The following is a 22930-nucleotide window of genomic DNA, read 5'->3' on the forward strand; positions in this document are numbered from 1 at the left end:
GGGGGGCTGGGAGCCGGGGGGTGGTCGGTCGGGGCCGGCACCCCAGGGCCCGAGCCGACCCAGGCTGGAGCTGCGGGGGGACCAGCCTGGGCCGCCCCTCCTCCTCCCCCCCTTTACCTGCTTCAGGCTTCCCGCGAATTAAATGTTCGCGGGAAGCAGGGGAGGGGGCGGAGTTGGGGCGGGGGCGTGGGCGGGGCTGGGGGCGGGGCCGGGGCCCCGGGGAGTGTCCTCCATTTGGAGGCACAAAATATGGTAACCCTACTTTAGGTTGAGGGTGCAAGTTCTAGGGTGGAGCCGGGAATGAGAGGATTGGGGTGCAGGAAGGGGTTCCAGGTTTGGGGGGCTCAGGGCTGGGGTGCAGACATACCTCCGGTGGCTCACCGTCGGTGGCGCAACCGGGGTGCAGAGGCAGGCTTCCCACCTGTCCTGGCACCGTGGACCATGCTGCGCCCCAGAAGCGGCCAGCAGCAGGTCCAGCTCCTAGGCAGACGTGTGCAAGTGGCTTTGCGTGACTCTCTCCCGCAGGCACCGCCCCCCCAGTTCCCATTGGCTTGCGGCGCTGGTGCTCAGGGCGAGGGCAGTGCATGGAGCCCTGTGGCCCCCCTGCCTAGAAGCCGGATCCACTGCTGGCCGCTTCTGGGGCGCAGCGCAGTGTTGAAACAGGTAGGCTCTAGCCTGCCTTAGCTGGGCAGCGCCACCAACGGGACTTTTAAAATCCCAGTTAGCAGTGCTGACCAGAGCGACCCAGTGCCTGACGTGCCACGACCCAGTAGTGGGTTGTGACCTGAAGTTTGAAAAACGCCGTTGTAAAGGACCAGTCAAGTTAGGTCAAGTATAGAGTGATCAAATCCTATCAGTCCTCATTATCAATGGAAACCTGCACAACACTTTCAAAAGATGAGCCTGGGAACTTAAATTAATTACTCTGCATGATACCAAAAATCATGGACTGAACAGACACTGGATTTATGGCTTATTACAACAATCTCTAATCCACTAACCCCCTATTTTTAACCTATGACTACAGAGGTGTTAACAAGCCACTCAACATTGAACAGTCCCTTATGATATGTGCTAAGTACTTATGTTAAACAATCTGTTCCACCTTGCGTTTTGCTTTGAGGCTGGGAGTTCCTGTCCCTGACCTGAAGAAGAGCTGTGCATAACTCAAAAGCTTGTCTGGCTCACCAGCAGAAGTTGGTCCAATCTTTTTAGCAAAGGTAAATGGCAAGGCCTGAGGAATAACTGCAAATTGTTAGTGTATGAGAGAAGTGTAAATGACCCTAAATTAAAAAAAAAAGTGAAACTGGCTGTACACAAATGCTAATTCAGAAAGTAAACAAACCTAAAGGCCAAGCAAATGTTTATTCTCTTTTATTCCTAGTAAACTTGTGCATTACTTATAATTATAGTAGGAAAAGAGAATTCAGAGAAACTTTTTTTCAAATTGATGCTGTCTATTCAAATTGTACTTTTCATAATCAACTTCACAGCACCTGCCTCCTCTCTAACTGAATTAATCTTTTGGAGCTTACTGTGTATCGGAGAAAGGACTATGAAAGATCAATATATTTTTGGAACAGAGGAACATCTTCCCCTTTTGTTCTGTTGAAGGGGAACTAGTTCATCTCAAAGAGTCCTTCCAAATATATATTTGGAAATTAGTCTTTTGAAAGGTGTTTGTTTTACTGTTGCAGTAATCCTGTTATGGATCAATGAATCATTAATCAATAGTGAAACATCTAGTGGAGGATGGATACAGACACTCCTCACCCCAATAGCTATCCATCCTGATGCAGTAAGCAAAATTAATCTGATTCCATCCTTTTGGGTCAGAAGTTTTCACATACAGAATCCTCTGCCTGAAGAACAGACTTGAATTTAGGCTTTATGTTGAGAGAGGAATGAAAAAAATGGGTTGAAATTCTAACTGTAAAGGATACTTCTGATCAGCAGGGAAGCAGATATGAGTATAACTAAAATGTATCCTTGATGCACTAATTAAATGCTTAAAGAGGAGGTTTTCTGCTACCTTTGTCTAAACTATTGACAGCTGACCTGAGACACCACGGCCTTGAAGTGACAGAGAGGGATGTCTTCAACTGAAGTCCATGATGCCAAAGTATTCGACCCTGCAGGTGCTATAAATCCTCCCTTCGCTCTGAGACACACACTAGATACAGACAAGCCTTACTGCAGTGGTGTCAGCTGTGTTATGTTTTGAATACTTTACACCTTAATTACTGACCTTTTCTGAAGATTTATAGACATCTGGATGGTATGCTAGCATTGGTGGTGGTATGCAGTATGACTGGTCTGTTGCATTGTTGTGGAGAGCCGGTAGCAGGAGCCATAAAATGGTAGACAGGGCTAGGCTGCTCTGGCATACACATAGAAGGAGGAGATTTCTATCCACAAGGCCTTTAGACTGCCCTAGAGGAAGAACAGAAATCAAGTTAAGCTCCACATTCCAATTTTCTCGATTTCCTAGCACAGTTTAACATCTCACAATTCCAAAGTTTTGAGGAAGAGAGGAGTGAGCCTACAACTGCTGTTGAATGGAAGCAGTTAATTGAATCTATGTGAAACGTTAGATCTAGACTCAGGAGCGGGAAGAGTCAACGGTCACTAGAACTTTTTATCCCATATAATTGTTATTGTAATTGGAGGTTTGAGTGTTCTCCTGAACTGACAGTTGCCTATTTAGGACAGTTTTATTTTTGTCTCCCTCTCCATCCAGCCAAGATATAACACAGGGGTGGCCAACCTGTGGCTCCAGAGCCACATGTGGCTCTTCAGAAGTTAAAATGCAGCTCCTTGTATAGGAGCAGACTCCAGGGCTGGAGCTACAGGCACCAACTTTCCAATGTGCCAGGGGGTGCTCACTGCTCAATCCCTGGCTCTGCCACAAGCCCTGCCCCCACTCCACCCCTTCCTACCCCTTCCCCCCTAGAACTTTCTGCATGCCACAAAATAGCTGATCGGCAGGTGTGGGGAGGGGGAAGTGTTAATTGGCAGGGCTTCCAGTGCGTGGGAAGCTGATGGGGGGCTGCCAAGGCCTTTGTAACAACTGTGTTAACTGACTGAGCAACGGTTTATCCATTTTCATATGTTCAACTTTCCAAAAGAGTTATCTTTTGGGATGAAATTTCCCATACTTGGTCTACTTAGTCTAGAAAGATGTAATTTTTTTCAATAGTGTAGCATATTTCAGCTATTTTTGAATTTTGGACAACTTTCAATTTAAAAATATTTTAAAAGATTAAAAAGCTACTGAAAAAGCAGCTGAAAGTTACATTGATATGGGTATAGTGTTCAATAAGAACAAATGCCTTTATGTGACTGTGGAGGAGAGTTTAATAGTGACAATTGTTTGCAAATTGAAAAAATTATTCTAAACGTGAACAGATAACACTTGTAAAGATTTTAGCAGAGCTTAATGAAGCCCCACCACCTCTGGGATCTCTGCATGTTCTCCTTGCCCAACCAGATACATACAGGCGCTGCTGCTGAAGAAATTTATATAAAAGAAATAGTAAATTCCTGAATAAACTATACAGAAAAATTCTCCATAAAACTGCCTTAACATCAAACAGGAAAATGTTGACAGTGTAAAAGATCATGGATCTAACCTTTTTTGATGCAATATTAACTAATCCACAATTGTCATATTTTCTATTACAAGCTCATTAAGTTTCTCATAACATATGCTGTAAAAGGTGATTGATAGTCTGGTATATTGTTTGTCTAGATAATACACAAACATAACAAATGGGAAAAAAGGAGAGACTGATAGCAACGAGTACAAATCAGCAGATAGGAACTGCATACAATGGATATGGGAAACAATATTAACAGTGAAAAAAAAGAAAAAAAAGGGAGGGGTGAGGGGGGTCAGGAGGATTAACCACCAGAAGAATATATTCCTTAACTATATCAGAAAAAAACCCCAAATCCTAGTAATGCTATAGGTAGTAGACAAGGATGATAGAATTAGGAATCATGATTCAGGAAAAAGACATTCAATAAATATTTCTGTTCTGTATTCCAAAAGCAGCAAGGTGATATATTCATATGTTATCTTTAATAAATACTTTTTATTCCATCATTAAAGATTAAAAATATTTAAAATCTGCAGGACTTGATAGCTTACACCCCAGCGTATTAACAGAATTAGCTTAAGAGCTCCTGGATCCACTAATGTTGATTTTTAACAAGTCTTGGAACAATGGGAAAGTTTCAGAGTACTAGGAAAACCAAATGCTGTGTCTACATCTAAAAATGGTAAGTGAAATAATCCAGGAAATTATAGGCCAATGAGCCTGATATCATTCATGGGCAAAGTCATGGAAAAAGCTGATATGGGATGCATGTAGTCAAGAATTAAAAGATGGTTGCATAATTAAAGCCGATTGACCCATTTCCCATAAAACCATGTTTAGTCAAACAAATCTGATATAGTTTTTGTTGATATTATAAACTGGGTTATTGAAATTTATAAATTTGGTTGATAAAAGCAACTGTGCTGACATAATTACTTCGGCTTCTGTAAGGAATTTGATTTGGTCCCACATGACATTCCAATAAAATAGCACTACACAAAAAAAGTTAATGCAGCCCATGTTAAACTGATTAAAAACTGGTTAATTGATAGATCACAAAAATAACTAAATGGGGAATCACCATCCTATAGAGGTGTTTCTAAGGGGTACTGCAGTATCTGCTCTCAGCCAAATGCTATTCAACAGCTCTCTCAATGATCTGGAAGAAAATATAAAAGAAAACTAGTAGAGTAGTAAATAATAAGGGGGGACAGGTCAGTTACACAGACTTCTTAGCAAATGCGTAATGCGTCTCAGATGGCACGTGACCAGGATTCATCACTGAATTTGGTCCGCTGGTTGGATCATTAGCTTCCCCAGCTTGGGCCAGTTACTTACCTGGATTGCTTAAGATGTGCTCATTTGAGCAACACACTCACATTTTAATACAGCCAGATGCAAGATCATACACATAGGAATAAAAAAATGTAGGTCACTCCTACAGATCGAGGGACTGTATTCTAGAAGGAAGCAACTCTAAAAAAGGCTTACACGCCATGGTATAAAACTATAAGCTCCCAATACAATGCTGTATTTAAAAGTACAACTGCAACCCTTAGCTATAGAAAAAGGAGGTTATCAAGAGTAGGGAGATGGTATTACCTCTACCTATAGCATGACTGAGAGCACTGTACCTAATTCTAGTGTCCACACCTCAAAAAGAATGTTGAAGAATTGGAAACTTCAGAAGAGAGCTAAAAGAGCAATTAGAGATCTGGAAAATACACCGTACCTTGCCACAAGAGACTAAAATGCAATACACGGAGTTCATCAAAGGATGTAACTTGATCACTGCCTACAAGTAAATACACAGGGGACCAGATTTCTGGGAGTACATAGCTCTAATGTAGCAAAAAGGGGGAGGGGCATAACAAGATCCAATGGTTGGAAGCCAAGGTTAGCAAATTCAGACTCAAAATAAAGCTGAAAGTTTTAACAGTAGGGGTAATCAACCACTGGATCAACTTACCTAGGGATATAGTGGATTCTCCATCACTTGCAGCCTTTAAACCAACATGCATATCTTTCTAAATTATATACTATTGCACCAAAAGATGTTAGAGTTGACACAGAAAGTACTGGCTGAGGTTCTCTGACCAGTGTTATGCAGGACAAACTAGACGATCAAGGTCCCTTCGGACCTTAAAATCTACTAATCTATATATGCTCCTCACAGAAGGGACGGTACCTATGTTTTGTGCAGTGTACTAAAATACAAGCTTTGCAACACAATGCTAAGATTTCTGTTGAAATTTTCACACTGAGGCATGTTTTAACTGTGCATCTATAACATTTGAGGCATTAATATAATTTAGCATTTAGAACATGTATGTCACCATTTAAATACACCTCTACCTCGATATAACCCTGTCCTCGGGAGCCAAAATAATCTTACCGCTTTATAGGTGAAACCGCGTTATATCAAACTTGCTTTGATCCAGAGTGCGCAGCCCAGCCCCCCCAGAGCACTTCTTTACCATGTTATATCGGGTCACGTTATATTGGGGTAGAGATGTATGTCTGTCAATACACTGCCATTCTTAGAAAACGGGACATCATGGTAAATGACATTCAGTCTTAGGTTTACATTGATCCTTAAACAGCAACAACCTGAATCTGCTCACTGCAAAAAACTCTAACTTAAACTATTTTTGTTATGCAATTTGAACCACAGGCTTATTTTCATTAGAGCTAAGTGCACAGAAGGCCCACTGACTTACCGTGGAGTTGTGGGTGCTCAGCTCTTTTGAAAAATCAGGTCCTGAAAGTTTCTGCTTAGAAAGAAAATTGTCCTATCAGACTGTATTATGTAATCAGTCAGATGAGGAAAAACTTAAGGGATCAAATTTTCCCCCTTGCTAGGCTTTTTTACAGTGCTTGTTGTACAGGACTTCTTCTGAAAGATATTTATGAAGTGTTGGATGTTTCATGGTCAAATTGTAATGATTTTTAAGATTAACTTTAAAAGTGGTCTTTTAAAGAAATAAACTTTGGTTTTATCCTCAAGGAATATTTTTAAGTGTTTCACTTAGATTTTACTGCTATATCATAGTAAGTAGAAAAGCAAAAAAGGTCTGATCATGGCGTATCACTGCGGCCTATCAGTAAAAATGGAAAAGTGCAACATAATAGTTCTAACCCATAAACTAGCTGATCTATGTAAGAAAATTCCAAAGATGGACTGTTACTGGTGGGAGATGCCATGCATCAAAATTCTCTGCCAAGGACATCCATCAGTTCAATTTATCCCAGTTCTGATTCAACTCTGCATTAAATGGTAGTTACACCAGCATGTAGTGACGGTGTGCATGTATCCCATTTCAAGGTAAATGAATTGGTGCAAGAAGTCCCCCCACTGAGGTCCAGTACTGCTCAAGCCACAGCAGAAATTACCATTCACCTTTCTATTCTAAGATGAGAAGATCTCAGATGGAAATCATACCCTGAAAACAGCCCTGGACACCACCTATTAGTCATTTTTATAGTGAGCAAATCCACTCGATAGGGGGCATCATTATTCAGGCTATGTTCACTGTGCCTCAGATTTGCCTGGATTTATGAGGGCAATGCTTTCATTGCTCTGAGGGGTTATCTTAGATAACCTCTATTATATTATCTGACTGCCTCAATCTTTAATATACTTAGATTCATAAAACCCATGAGAGATGGGGACGATAGTATTTACCCTATTTTATAGATGGGGAACTGAAACACAGAGACTAAGTGATTTCCTCACAATAGCACAGGAAGTTAAATACCCTCACTGTTAAAAATTTGTGCCTCATTTCCAATTTGAGTTTACTTGGCTTAAGCTTCCAGCCATTGATTCTTGTTATGCCTTTCTCCACTAGATTAAAGAGCCCTTTAATACCCAGTATTTTCCCTGTGAAAGTACTTATACACTAATCAAAATCACCTCCATTTTCTTTTTGATAAGCCAAGCAGATTTAGTTCTTTAAGTCTCTCTTTCATTATAAGGCATTTTCTCCAACCCTCAAACAATTTTTGTGGTTCTTTTCCACACACTCCAATTTTTCCAACATCCTTTTAAATAGTATTGTAATGTATCCATTATTCTAATATCAGACTCACCAATACCACATACAGGGGTAAAATCACCTCCTTACCCCTACTCCCCTGTTCATACATTTGAGGATTACCCCATTTACCACAGCATCACACAGAGCTCTTCTTGAGTTGCTTGTCCACCATGACCCCCCCCCCCGATCCTTTTCAGCAGCGTTGCTTTACAAAATATACAGTCCTCCATTCTGTAGGTATGGGCTGCATTCCTTGTTCCTAGATATATGACTGGATTTGGCTGTATAAAATTTAGGGGGTCCAGTTTACCAAGTGATACATGTTGCTCTGTATGATTATCCTGTCATTTACCTTTCCATCAATCTTTGGGTTGGGCAGAAGAATTGGGCAACTTGCTTCCAGGTATATATGGCTGCCTTTATGGACAGGCAATTATAGCTACAATGCAGGAAATATACATCCTTGAGGCTCCATTTTACTTCCATCCACTATTTTCCCTAGCTGCAATAAGGAGCCAGTTGCCCAATTCTAGCCCCACTCCAATATATCACCCACCACCTACTTCCAGTTTGGTTCAGGCAACTACCCCTTCAACTACTCCCACCAGTTTAGTCATCAGCAGACCCGCCCCCCTCACCACACACCATGTAGTCAGAAGCAAAATAGTAAAAAAGTCAGCTAGAAAAAAAATTAGATCAGCACAAATAGTCCACAATGTCTTAAAGTATAAAAAGCAAACACAGTTTAGTATGAGTACTAAGGAGTTACAACAGTGTAACCAAAGCATTACACACGTACTTGCTGGCCCTGTGGTAACCAAAGATAGTAAACAAAGGCAGTAAAATGCACAGTAATTTAAAGCACTGTTTAAAAGTCAAAAAAATACAGTACAGTTTCCCTTCTTTACTTTATACAGAGCAGCCCAGCAAACAAAAGCATTCCTGGTGCTAAATAGGCATCTTTGGATTAACACCATGCATAACAGTGTAAGATCCCTCTTCAGAAAAATCACAAGTTACATGTAAAAAAAGTTTTTGGTGATTTATAAGCATCATAAGCTTAAGGTATAGAGGATAAACTTATTAATTTTAAGGCTAGGATATGAAGTCTGATATCTTCAACTGTCCTTAAATCATCTGGCACTACCACCATAATTTTGGGGACAATAGTTATTCTGATTTGACCTGCACATTACAAGATAATACATATTTTCCTTACAGCTGCGGTTAAGAAATGTTTCTTCGTCAGTTCAGCAGCAGATGTGGTGGGAACATCCATTAAACAACCCTGCAGCATAGCTCCCAGGCTGGACTAACTTCTTGAACAGTGCCCTTCTACTGCATATTGGGTACCTAGTCAAGTTAACCTCATCCAAGCTCAGTACAAATTGCAATACAGTAAAAATTACTAAATGTATCCTTTATAAATTCCTTCCCTTTAAAAAAAGTGGTATCCAAGATGGTGCTGGATAAGACCTATGTGAAAAGCTCCTTACCAACTTGCTGAGTGCCAGAACTGCTGGAGAATGTGGGAAAGGAATGTGGAAATGCAAAAAGATACAAGTTTTAACTTTGAAGACATTGGAGCATCACTGTAACCATATGCATCACGATTACTGATGCATCTCTGTCATTGGACAGCAACTGAAGAGATCGACCATTTCAGAAGCCCACTGCACAGTACTTCACAAATCTGAGGTCTAGTAAAAGTAGGATTAAGGAGAATATGTTCAATGGCCTGTTGACTGAGTCCCAGAGAACCACAAAGAGAATTTGTGTATAGCAGGTACAACATTACTGGGCTATATAAACACAGGGAAGAGTGTCAGTCCTTTGAGACCATCAGAACACAGAAAAAGAGACTGGAAAATGCAAGAGTATATATTCTGTTTAACAGCAATAATGTACTATGCCTTGTTTTCAGCATGTGCACTGAGCATTCCTGGCATTACCAATGGTGAGTCATGTATCATATAGGTCAAAGTTGGCACATAGCCTTTGCACCGCAACTTCCCAGTCATCAGACAACGCCTTCCCCATTTTATTTTGCACATTTGTGAGACAACAAGCAGAAATATTGGGGGGTGGGAGGGGAGGACATCATCCACAGCACAAAGTGCATCAGACATCACAGAATATCAGGGTTGGAAGGGACCTCAGGAGGTCATCAAGTCCAATCGCCTGCTCAAAGCAGGACCAATCCCCAACTAAATGATCCCAGCCAGGGCTTTTTCAAGCCTGACCTTAAAAACCTCTAAGGAAGGAGATTCTACCACTCCCCTAGGTAACCCAGTGTTTTACCACCCTCCTAGTGAAAAAGTTTTTCCTAATATCCAACCTAAACCTCCCCCACTGCATCTTGAGATCATTACTCCTTGTTCTGTCATCAAGTACCACTGAGAACAGTCTAGATCCATCCTCTTTGGAACCCCCTTTCAGGTAGAAGAAAGCAGCTATCAAATCCCCCCTCATTCTTCTCTTCTGCAGACTAAATAATCCCAGTTCCCTCAGCCTCTCCTCATAAGTCATGTGCTCCAGCCCCCAATCATTTTTGTTGCCCTCTGCTGGACTCTTTCCAATTTTTCCAAATCCTTCTTGTAGTGTGGGGCCCAAAACTGGACACAGTACTCCAGATGAGGCCTCACCAATGCTGAATAGAGGGGAATGATCACGGCCCTCGATCTGCTGGCGATGCTCCTACTTACACAGCCCAAAATGCTGTTAGCCTTCTTGGCAACTGGAGTACACTGTTGACTCCTATCCAGCTTCTCATCCACTGTAACCCCTAGATCCTTTTCTGGAGAACTGCTGCCTAGCCACTCGGTCCCTCGTCTGTAGCACTTGTCCTTGTTGAACCTCATCAGATTTCTTTTGGCCCAATCCTCTAATTTGTCTCGGTCCCTCTGTATCCTATCCCTACCCTCCAGCGTATCTACCACTCCTCCCAGGTTAGTGTCATCTGCAAACTTGCTGAGGAAGCAATCCACGCCATCCTCCAGATCATTAATGAAGATATTGAACAAAACCGGTCCCAGGACCAACCCTTGGGGCACTCCGCTTGACACCAGCTGCCAACTAGACATGGAGCCACTGATCACTACCCGTTGAGCCCGACGATCTAGCCAGCTTTCTATCCACCTTATAGTCCATAGACACCTTATAGACACTGTTGACTCCTATCCAGCTTCTCGTCCACTGTAACCCCTAGATCCTTTTCTGGAGAACTGCGGCCTAGCTGTTGAGCCCGATGCTCTAGCCAGGGATTTGGAGCTATGCTCCGGCTGTGCTCCAGCTCCAGGCAAAAACCTGCAGCTCCACTGCTCTGGAGCTGCTCCAGCTCCGGGCTCCGCTCCAAAACCCTGGATCTAACCAGCTTTCTATCCACCTTATAGTCCATTCATCCAGCCCATACTTCTTTAACTTGCTGACAAGAATACTGTGGGAGACCGTATCAAAAACTTTCCTAAAGTCAAGGAACAACATGTCCACTGCTTTCCCCTCATCCACAGAGCCAGTTATCTCAACATAGTGGGCAATTAGGTTAGTCAGGCATGACTTGCCCTTGTTGAATCCATGCTGAGTGTTCCTGATCCCTTTCCTTCCTGATCATTTTCATCTGCCCTTCAGGCTAACAAATGCTCATTACATAAGATATCCCACTGCATAAGAAGGATAGGAAGTATGGCAAGAGACCACTCTGGCTTAACCAGGAGATCTTCAATGATCTAGAAATCAAAAAAAGAGTATCACAAAAAACATGGAAACTAGGTGAAATTACAAAGGATGAACATAAACAAATAACATGTAGGTATAAAATTAGAAAAGTGAAGGCACAAAACGAGATCCAACTAGCTAGAGACAAAGGGTAACAAGAAAACATTCTACAAATACATTAGAAGCAAGAGGAAGACCAAGGACAGGGTAGGCCCGTTACTCAATGAAGGGAGAAAAACAATAACAGGTGCTTAATGACTTTTGTTTCGGTTTTCACCAAGAAGGTTGGTGATGATTGGAAGTCTAACATAGTGAATGCCAGTGAAAATGAGGTAGGATCAGAGGCTAAAAGAGGGAAAGCACAAGTTAAAAATTACTTAGACAAGTTAGATGTCTTCAAGTCACCAGAGCCTGATTAAATGCATCCTGGAATACTCAAGAAGCTGACTAAGGAGATATCTGAGCCATTAGTGATTATCTTCGAAAAGTCATGGAAGACGGGAGAGAGATTTATAGACCAGTCAGCTTAATTTCAGTACCCGGAAAAATAATGAGGCAAATAATTAAGCAATTAATTTGCAAACATCTAGAACAGGGGTTCTCAAACTTCATTGCACCATGAACCTCTTCTGACAACAAAAATTACTACATGACCCCAGAAGGGGATACCAAAGCCTGAGCCCACCAGAACCCTGATGCCCAAGCCAAAGTCAAAGCCCCACTGGCAAGGGGCCAAAGCTGAAGTCCAAGGTCTTCAGCCTCAGGCAGCGGGCCTGTAACCTTAGCCCCCGTCAAGTCTAAGCCAGCCCTGGCAACCCCTTTAAAAATGGGGTCGTGACCCACTTTGTGGACCCAACCCACAGTTTGAGAACCCCTGATCTAGAAGATAATAAAGTGATAAGTAACAGTCAGCATGGATTTGTCAAGAACAAATCGTGTAAAATCAATCTAATAGCTTTCTTTCACAGGGTAACAAGCTTTGTGGATGAGGGAAGCGGTAGATGTGGTATATTTTGACTTAAGTAAAGCTTTTGATACTGTCTCGCATGACCTTCTCATAAATAAACTAGGTAAATGCAATCTAGATGGAGCTACTATAAGGTGGGTGCATAACTGATTGGAAAACCGTTCCCAGAGAGTCTCGTTATCAGTGGTTCACAGTCAAGCTGGAAGGGAATATCAGGGATCAGTTCTGGGTCCGATTCTGTTCAATATCTTCATCAATGATTTAGATAATGGCATAGAGAGTACACTTAAAAAGTTTGCGGATGATACCAATCTGGGAGGAGTTGCAAGTGCTTCAGAGGATAGGATTATAATTCAAAATGACCTGGACAAATTGGAGAAATGGTCTGACATAATAGGATGAAATTCAATAAGGACAAATTCAAAGTACTCCACTTAGGATGGAACAATCAGTTGCACACATACAAAATGGGAAATGACTTCCAAGGAAGGAGTACTGTGGAAAGGGACCGCAATAAATGGAGATGGCCAGTTTCTAAAAATGAAGAGACATGTTGCTGGGGGGAGAAGAGGCTCTGATCCTGGTTCTCTGGTGCTTCAGTATCCAGGCAGTTAAGGAGAGTGCCAAGAAAGTTGCTTCTGTACTCTAAAGTTCTGCACTCACTGCTGAACACCCCAGGTCTCCAAACTATCTGGTCATACAACTAGAGCTCTGTACAGATATAAAAATTGGATCCGCATCAGATCCATGATCTGCAAACATCCATTTTATATGCATGGTCCATATCTGCAGATTTACAGTATTCTAGACGCAACCACGTTTGATGGCCTGCCCCAAAAGCAGTATGCAGGTAATCAAAAAATACATAATAGAAAAATGTAGAGGTGTCATCATACCACGTCGTAAATCTTGATATCTCTGGGTCCCTTCTCTCCTTCCCCATAACTATTCAAACAACTGCAAAGATTCCCCCTACCTCTTAGCTACAAGGATCAACATCCGACTCCATGGACAGGATCGCAATCTGGGCTAACTCCAGGCTAAGAGATGAATTTGGAAATGTCATTGGCAACAGGCAAGTTCTAGAATACAGTAGGAGAGTTAGATATCCTATAAACCATCTTACCCACATGGCAATGCAATAAGTTGATGTGCCACAGCATAACAACATATGGCTCAAATGTAAGCTGGCTTCTACTAACACAACTTTGACAGTGTGAAAAAAGCCACAATCAATGCAAGTTTATACTGGTAGATTTTTCTAATGAAGATAAACCCTATACAGGAAAGAATCTGTATTATTTTTCCCCACTGTGGTAAAGGCTAATATTTTCCCCTTAAATCCCAGTTTTGTTGAATATTTCTGACTATTTTTGAGAACCTTTATAATACATATATTGCAATGCAATTGGACAAACTATCCAAAGCTCCCCCAAAGTTAGCATTCAGATCCAAAACATATATTAGCTACGGTTTACTAGACAAGCACGTATATAAATCACACTTAACAACCCAGTTTGATATTTTAATATATATATATGGATGTAAAAGGGGAAAGAAATACCTTCATGTAGCTGTCTGCAAGTTTGAGTTTGAGGCAGGCACTACTGTAGCAATATTGGCTAGCATCTGTCAGTTAAGTTGTACTTTTGTCTTATTTCATAAACATCCCAAATGATCATCTTATAAATTAAGTCTAGCACTAAACTATAAAATTATTTAAACAAATATTTTTCAAAATTTGAAAGGGTTTTAATTATATAGGATTTGCTCATGGAAATAAAGAGTATAACAATAAACAAGTGCTAAGAGGTAACTAGTTCCCAGTGTAAAACTACTACTTTAGATATCTAATTATTCCAGTTCAGACCCAGAGGAATAGTTTCTTTCAGCCTCACCGAAGCAGAGACCACCAGCAAACCTAAACATTAAAATTAATTTTTTGTAGGTTCATGATAAGAGCCCTTATATTGGGGTGGACAAACTTTTTGGCCCGAGGGCCACATCTGGATATGGAAATTGTATGACGGGCCATGAATGCTCACAAAATTGGGGTGCGGGAGTGGGTGAAGGCTAGGGATGAGAGGCTTAGGGGTACAGGAAGGTGTTCCAGGCTGGGACCGAGGGGTTCGGAGGGCAGGAGGGGATCAGGGCTGGGGCAGGAGGTCAGGGTCAGGGCGTGGGAGGGGGTCAGGGGTGCAGGCTCTGGGCGGTGCTTTCCTCAAGCAGCTCCCAGAAGCAGCGGCATGTCCTCCCTCCAGCTCCTATGTGAAGGCACGGCCAGGGGGCTCTGCTGCACACTGTCCCGTCCACAGGCACTGCCCCTGCAGCTCCTATTGGCCGCGGTTCCCGGCCAATGGGAGCTGTGGGGGGCCACGCTTCGGGTGGGGGCAGCATGCAGAACACCCTAGCTTCCCCTAGGTGTAGGAGGCAGAGGGGGACATGCTGCTGCTTCCGGGAGCCATGCGGAGCGGGATAAGCCCCCGACTCTGCTCCCCAATGGGATCTCAAGGGCTGAATTAAAACTTCTGGAGGGTCGGATGGGGCCCTAGGGCCGTAGTTTGCCCACCCAGTCTTATATTGACTAAGGACTGCAGATTTTAACCAAAGAAAGCGGCATTTTATGACTGTATGTAGAAGCAGCTCCCAATCTAAGAAAAAACAAGATTTTTATGCACTTAATCTAAAAAAGTTAAACCTAAAGTGGTGTACGAAACATGCTGGGTTTCATTTTCAATTCAACTATTTGCCAGACTCAACTAATCTTTCCTAACCACAGAGAAAAATGAGAAAATTGTATTATTGCCTAAAGCATGCAAATAACTTTGTTCCAGAAATCCTACACTGGATCCCCAGCAGCTGATGAAAGCAAATCATACCCATCAGTCAATAAAGTATACAGAAAGAGCTTAGCATCCGAAAAACCTGAAGTAATGAGTTCCTTATTTTTTTAAACTAACTCAGTGAACAGTAAGCTTACTCACAGAACTAATGAACCTCATGATAAAACTTTAATGGAACTTCCTGCAGAGCACAAGAACCTTTTCCCTAGGTATTATTATGCCTTTCAATTAACATGGGTTACATCTGTGGACATGATAATGTGAAGAAAGGAGATCTTCTGGTAAGGAAAGAACTTCCTTAGGTGAACAGGCCAGTAAAGCTTATTTTCTACTGAGTGTGGTCATCCTATCTGTATAAAGGTATCACTCTTGTATCTGAAACTAGAAATATAACTGAGGGCCTATTGTAATTATGCAAAGTGTGGGCCATTAATGGTGGTTTGGAATCTTAATGGCTCCCATCAACCAGGACAATTGACTGGATGGCTCTGTTTGCAGGCAAGCCTTCCTGTGAGTCAGGCTGGGAGGAATGAAGGCTTGGGGTCTTACAGTGACATGTGATCATGTCACATGAATTGGAATCCATCTTTAACCTGGTGCTTTTCCAGTGAGGGAGAATGAAAACCCAGAAGGACAAAGGATTCCCGCCTTATGCAAAAGATATATAAATGGGTGGAAGAACAGAGGAGAGGAGCCATCATGAAGAATCCCTTAACTACCACCTAAGCTGGAACAGAGCTGTACCAGGGGAAAGAATTGTGCCCAGGAAGGTGTCCAGTCTGGGGGGGGAGGGGGGAGACTTACTGAAGCATCTCAGAGTGAGATTACCTGTATTCAGTTTGATTAGACAGATTTGCTCATTTTACCTTATTTTGCTTGGTGACTTACTTTGTTCTGTTACTACTTGGAACCTCTTAAATCCTACTTTCTGTATTTAATAAAAATCACTTTACTTATTAACTCAGAATATGTATTAATACCTGGGGAAGCAAACAACTGTCCATCTCTCTCTATCAGTGTTATAGAGGGCGAACAATTTGAGTTTACCTTGTATAAGCTTTATACAGGGTAAAATGGATTTATTTGGGTTTAGACCCCATTGGAAGTTGGGCATCTGAGTGTTAAAGACAGGAACACTTCTGTTAGCTGCTTTCAGGTAAACCTGCAGCTTTGAGGCAAGTAATTCAGACCCTGGGTCTTTGTTGGAGCAGACGGGAGTGTCTGGCTCAGCAAGACAGGGTGCTGGGGTCCCGAGCTGGCAGGGAAGGCAGGGGTAGAAGTAGTCTTGGCACATCGGGTGGCAGCTCCCCAGGGGGTTTCTGTGATCCAACCCGTCACAACATGCCCCAAGACTAACCTAATGTCTAGGTGAAGTCATACAATGTACATGTATGGGCAAGGATCCCACCACACAAAGAAAGCTGATGAGGTAAGTATATCTGAATGTTTTACTTCAGGTTCCAAGTAAACTGTATTAGTAGGAATTCCAAGCTTTGGGACGGACACCTATGCCCTTCTGCCTGCCATATTCTAGTCCCTGCACTAGTACTTCAAATTTGACCCATCTTGCTGAATAAGTCTCATTTTTGGACTTTTCTTGTAAGAGTGGAAATGAGTTTCTGGAAGTAACCTTCCTTCATTTGTTCTTTTCAATACCAAGGAACAAGGTTGAGATTTTCTGGTTTCGGGTGAAATATTGGTCCCTGTGACACCATGTCCATCTTATACCATATGGACACAGAAGCTTTTCTTATGTTGTCAAGTTTCAAGAACAATGGCCTCCTCTCTCAACATCTATATAACTTGCTTTCCTCTCTTATAATTTTCTGTAAAATCAGACAGTACCAAGAACAGAGAACACAGTAGTTAACTTGGTCAAGACTGGAACAGGACTTCTGCTACAGTCAGACCTTGAGATTGTGTGTTCTAGAGAAATATTTTGCTATCCCGCAACTGTCTTTGGCAACTGAGATCCAATCTGGGGTAGCCAAATCATACTGCAGTGAATCTGGACTTTTGGGGGAGGGAGGGAAGGGAAGGGAAGGGAAGAATAATCCATCCATTCAGAATCCAATCTTCTGATTTACCAATTGGCAGCTAACTGTTCTAGCAGACATGTTTTTCCAGCCCAATAAGATGCTTCACTGCCTAGATTCGTAGTGTAGTTTTCCTATGTATCATCATGGCTAATCTCATTGTCATCTGTTGACATTTAACATTACTGTTGGACTGTAAGTCATAACTCGCTTGTACCTAGTAAGGGATTTTTCTCCCCTCTATCAAATCCTACATTGTTCTCCTTTCCAACAGGCTGTATTTTACTTCTCACTTGACTGAGCAAGGCCTGGAATGGGGGAGACACCCTACAGCAAAAATCCTTAGTTATCTCTTAAATGCATGATTCTGAGATTTCCTATCCTAGAAATAAATGGTGCTTTGAAGACCATTTGAGGTATTTCCTCAAGTTTTTAATATACATTATAGTTTCCTTGAGCTGCGTGCCAACCCTCCTTCCTGACTATGAAGAACAAACAAAAGATTTTTTAGGTTTAGCACTGGACCCCACGATTCACAGCACATGAAATGAAATGGTGTATAACTGTCTGGTGCCATCATACTGAAAACACTTTTCTGTCATTTCAGAACGAGTGATTGTAAGACAATCTGAAGTCTCCCAAAGTTACACAGAAGGGAGGGGGAAGTGCAGTTAGTGTCATGTGCTTACAGAAATGCACTACTAGTTTTCAGTGCTGCATAAAAGGGGTAGATAAATATCTTTATGGCTTAGTTTTGATTTTCTGCAACAATTCTGTGAACAATTCCAGTAACAATACAAGCAAGGACAGAATCTGTGATTAAATGGCCCCTTCATGCCCCTCCATGACCAGTTTCAACCTTAGCAGAGATCAGTGCTTAACAGCCAGTAGGTGCAGTTAGCTCCACTGACAATTAATGTATTTTATTTTTAAATTGTCTGCATAAAACCAGTCCCCCCACTTCCCTAAGCAAACATTGATAAGGTTGTTGAGAGACTGAATGCTCCCAAAAACATGTTTGTAAACAAACTTGAACGGTGAAGACAAAGGGCTTGTCAACCTCATTTTGTGGCGTAGACCTAATTTAGGTCAACCTCCAGCCACTGCAGTAATTCAATCAGCTGTTGGGTCCACGCTACCCTTATTCTTCTGGGGCATGCGTGCTCTCCAGGAGCACTTGCACCAGCTGAAGTTGGGCATTGTTAGAGTGTGGGGCACTGACGGCCGTGCAGGGCTCACCGCTGGAGCCTCCACCTGCCCTGAGGTGACGTCCAAGCTTGAGTCCAGAATGGACTCAATTTTACAGGGAGTCTACTAGCAGTGAAATTGACATTCTTCTCAATTTCATGGCTCAAGCATGGGAGGCAGGGGCAGTTGCAGAGTAGACACAATAGCAGCGATGAAACTGATAAAGTAAGTAATGCAGAGTCTACCCTTACACTGTGTTGCCCTAACTACACCAACATACGCACTATGCCTCTTGTCGAGGTGGAGTTATGTGGGTGTAGCAGGCCACTTACTTCAGCAGAAGGAGCAGTCTAGTGTAGACACTGATAAAATTAGGTCGATGTAAGCTGCTTTACGTTGCCTTAACACCGTAGTGTAGACCAAGCCAAATACATTGCATAATGACAGCATTAGAACTCAGCCACCACCATCCATGGCTCAAACCCAACCCTGAGGTGATATGGGCACCTCAACTGAGGTAGCTGTCTATTTCATGCAGCGTCACAAAAATGAATGGCAAATGATCTTTAGCTGTGACGGTTTTGTTCTCCTATAGTCACATAGCCCTACATGTGTGCACCAATGTTCCCTTTTGTGCTTTTCCAACAGGGTGTGAAGGCAGCCCCTGGCAGAGGCAGATGTCATCCTGCTTCCCTGCTCTGCCACTATATGGCACATTTGACATCTCTGATTTCCCTGGGAACCAGGATTAGTGAGCATCTAGGTGGGATCCCGTTGACTGCACAGAGTTTGTAAACCAGACTTGTCCTGAAACCGCTAAGGATGGAAGCTCTCCCCTTTATCCTCACAAACTTTATGAAGTGTGCAGCAGGCGACGATTATATGAATTGCATTTGCCACATTGGTATCCAGATGGGTGCATAGGCAGTGCTAACAAGATTACTGTCTACCAAATGCACACTCCATGACCATTCTGAAGCTACAGAGCTTGTAACCGAATTCCCTTTTTCTAAGGTAACTGATACTGGGGTACATGAGTTTCATGAGCCAAGTTAGGAACAAGTATGTGAGGTCGTCTAAAGTAACAGCTGAAAGACACCATGCAGAAAATACTATTTCTAAGGAATAAAGCCCCTTCCTCCCCTTCAATTACAATCCTGATCACCTGAGCACCTGGTATTATAAAACTTTCCAGTATTTCACACATTTGCATTTGAGACTGCCTCTGTAGTTCTATAAGGCTCAGTGAAAAAATGAACAGTAAACTTTTGGTTCATACACTTGCCCCTTTTGGTGGGCAAGTATTGAAATATGGGTGCAGCAAATGGCCCCTCCAGTTCGGAAACCCAATCCTCTCAAATTCAGTTATTATTTCTGTAGCTTTTCTTATGGAAGCCGCCCATGCGTAGATCACAGCATTCATTACCTTTCAAACCTGTACAACCATGACCACAAAGTGGTTTGCAACCAATCTATAGCTGTCTGTGTTGTCTGCTTGCACAGGGCAATAGCCACCCACTTCTGCACTGGTATGGCTTCCCTGAAGTGAGTATTCTGGCAAAAGCTCTTCACACAGCTCCATGAAGGTCTGTTTCCTCATCTGGAAGTTTTTAAGAGGCTGCTGGTCATCCCAGATTTCCAAAATGATGTGACCCCATAGCACTATGCGGTTCTCGTATATCAAGAATGCCAGTCCACTCAAGGGCAAACTATAGCAATACACATGTCTACCTTGTGAAATGAATGGCCACTGAACCTTAAGGTCAGACACGGTCGACATGTCAGACAGTTTTGTCTGAATTCCATCCATCATCTCACTAATCACTTACTCCATTGCATAACCATTTGTCCCACAATAAAGAGCAGGAGCAGAACCACATTATGCCATTGCGCCACATCTTCCACCCAGTTTGGCAGGGAATGAGGGGCAACATGATTAGGAACTACCTTCAGCAAATGCATGAAGGCAGAGGGCAGTACCAACAACAAGCAACAAAGCGGTTGCTGGAGTGTCTCCCTTTAACACACAGAACCCTGGGATACCGCCTCTGAAGTTGTAGCGATAAAGTCCCACACCACCACCAGCACTGTGGACATGAGTACGTGTGTGTGCAGTGTTATACCCATGTCCAACACAGGATAATGTGGACATTCAGGTGCAGATAGGGAGAGTATGCGTGCACATGTTCACAGGCCAGTAACAGAATATGCATGCCTGGGTCAACATGGCCAACAATGTTCAATTTAGGCTATGTCTACTCTTGCAGAAAATATTTTTCAGGACTGGTTAATGTGAAAATATTGATGATCCATATTATCAGAAACATCTAAGTTTCCAAATATAGGCAAGGATTTTCAAAAATCTAGTTCCCCAGTTATAACTAAATTCATATAAACACTGGTAGGTGAGAGTTTCTCCCAAGCCTTTATCCACATTTGGAAATTGGGACTTGCAATTAAACATCCACGTAACTCCAAAAAAGTTAGACAAATGGTCAAAAAACCTGAGCCCTATCTACATTACAGCTTCAAGAAGTAGTAGTGCTAAAGGAGAATTACAGATAGTAAATTTTTGGAGTAAGTTTAACCTTAATACTTGTTAGGCTCTCTTTTGTTAGTATTTAGGGAAATAATTGTCACAGAATGATGGATCTTAATTTTTTGCTTCCAAATTATTCAGATGTTATTAACTTATCTACGAATGTACATCGGCTCTTGTAAAGGGTGGAAATGATTTTGCCATTTTTTTTTTTTTAAACCTGAATATTGGAGGACATAAGTGTCTGCTTCACAGGTAGAAAGCATTCTGTTGACTCTTATGGCTACTCTATACTAGAAGCGTTACAGCGATGCAGCACTGGGAGTACTGAAGATGCTATATGCTGATGGGAGAGGACTCTCCTGTCGGCATAATAAAACTACCTCAACAAAAGGTGTTCAACGCCAGCGCTTAGGTCAGTGTAACGTACGTTGTTCAGGAGGAGGGTGCTTATTCACACCCCTGAGCAACATTAGTGGTAGTGTGTAAAAGCCCTTTGTACTGGCCTTTCATCACTAATCTCATACTCACCCAGAAATCTAAGTTTCAGACTTAGTGATACTAAGGGCTAGTCTACACTGGCAACGCTTTAACATGCCTTGTATGGTCGCGGCATGGCGCAGCACTGGGAGAGAGCTCTCTCGGAGCTCTAAAAAAAATACCACCTCAATGAGGGGCACGGCTCCCAGTGCTGGGGCACTGTTTATACTGGCACTTTACAGCGCTGCAACTTGCTGTGCTCAGGGGGGGTGTTTTTTCACACCCCTGAGAGAGAAAGTTGCAGCGCTGTTAATTGCCAATGTAGACAAGCCCTAACTTTCAAATAATTTAATACAGAGTAGTCTCTTCAATATTATCCTTTTATCAAATGATATTAATGGTCCTAAAAAATAATATGAATAATTTACCAGCCCATGCAGAAAGTCAACTCACCCTCTCTTTACCATGATGCAAAAAGTAATGATATTTTATTGGCCAGTCAAGTGTAAATTACTTGTCTGGCAAATATAATGCAGACTTTTATCATTCTATTTTACAAGATTGGACACACATTAAATTTCCCTGTACTACAATGCTAAATCAGGGTTAAAGCCCAGCAGTTCAGAGCGATCAGTAACACTTGATGTACAAACCACTGACTAGAAACAGATACAATATACCAAGAGGTTCTAAAAACAGGAAACTAAATGGTCCTCAAGGGTCAAATGTGTGGTATATGGGATGAAGGTGATTGTCTCATCCTTTTGAGTGCATCTCGGACTCTAGATACGGATTAAAATTCAACCTAGGCAGGAATGATTTATCCGAAATATATTTTTGAAGTTATTTTTGCACCTCTAAAACACACTAGTATTCCATCAAGTCGCAGGGTTTGGGAGGTTTGGGGGATTTTTTAACTTCACAAGAAAGTATACCCCAAATACCCAACAAATAATTTATCCTCTCTGCTGCAAATTAGCATCTTGTAAGTGAGTCTTAAGATGTATATACAAGCCATTGTGCAGCTGTTAAAAAAACAAAACAAAAAGAAGGCCAAAACCCACACAAGCAAGCCTAGAAAGGGTGCAATTTCAATTAACAAGTGTTCACTGGGAATGCCATACATTGAGGGGGAAATAAAAAGGGAAACCCTCCATGCTGAAGTTGTTTGTAAGTACATTACAACTCTAGAATGATAGAATTAGATACTATATACCACCTTTTAAATTATTATGAAATCTCTTAAGCTTTCATTAAAAGCTGTTAGAGCCTTTTGAACACAAATGAACTTATGACAGAAGCAGAGACTCCAATGGTTTCCCAGATTTCACTGATGAGAAACCAGAAGAGAATTACAAAGAACCAGGGTGGACTCATTTTAAACATTATTAAAATCAGCAAGCAGGAAACCTTGATTTAGATTATTGATTTTAAATCTTGATTTGCATTTGTACCTAGTTATTTTCCTGAAGAATTTTTCATTCTCATTGGTTTGTAACCATTAAAACACGTTGATTTTGC

General features: G+C 42.0%; 1 protein-coding gene across 3 annotated transcripts in view; it reads right to left on the minus strand.

Annotated features, from left to right (window-relative positions):
* GALNT1 (polypeptide N-acetylgalactosaminyltransferase 1) overlaps positions 1-22930 on the minus strand; it is a 204066-nt gene that overhangs the window by 153577 nt on the left and 27559 nt on the right. For 2 of the 3 annotated variants that reach the window (XM_034761367.1, XM_034761364.1), the window contains exon 2: positions 2249-2433. The exons of the other annotated variant lie outside the window; for it this stretch is intronic. The gene's annotated coding sequence lies outside the window, so the exon portion shown is untranslated. The remainder of the gene's footprint in view (positions 1-2248; positions 2434-22930) is intronic. 3 annotated transcript variants of the gene reach the window in all.

Source organism: Trachemys scripta, chromosome 2, assembly GCF_013100865.1.
Source record: "Trachemys scripta elegans isolate TJP31775 chromosome 2, CAS_Tse_1.0, whole genome shotgun sequence".
In the NCBI taxonomy this organism is placed as follows: Eukaryota; Metazoa; Chordata; order Testudines; family Emydidae; genus Trachemys; species Trachemys scripta.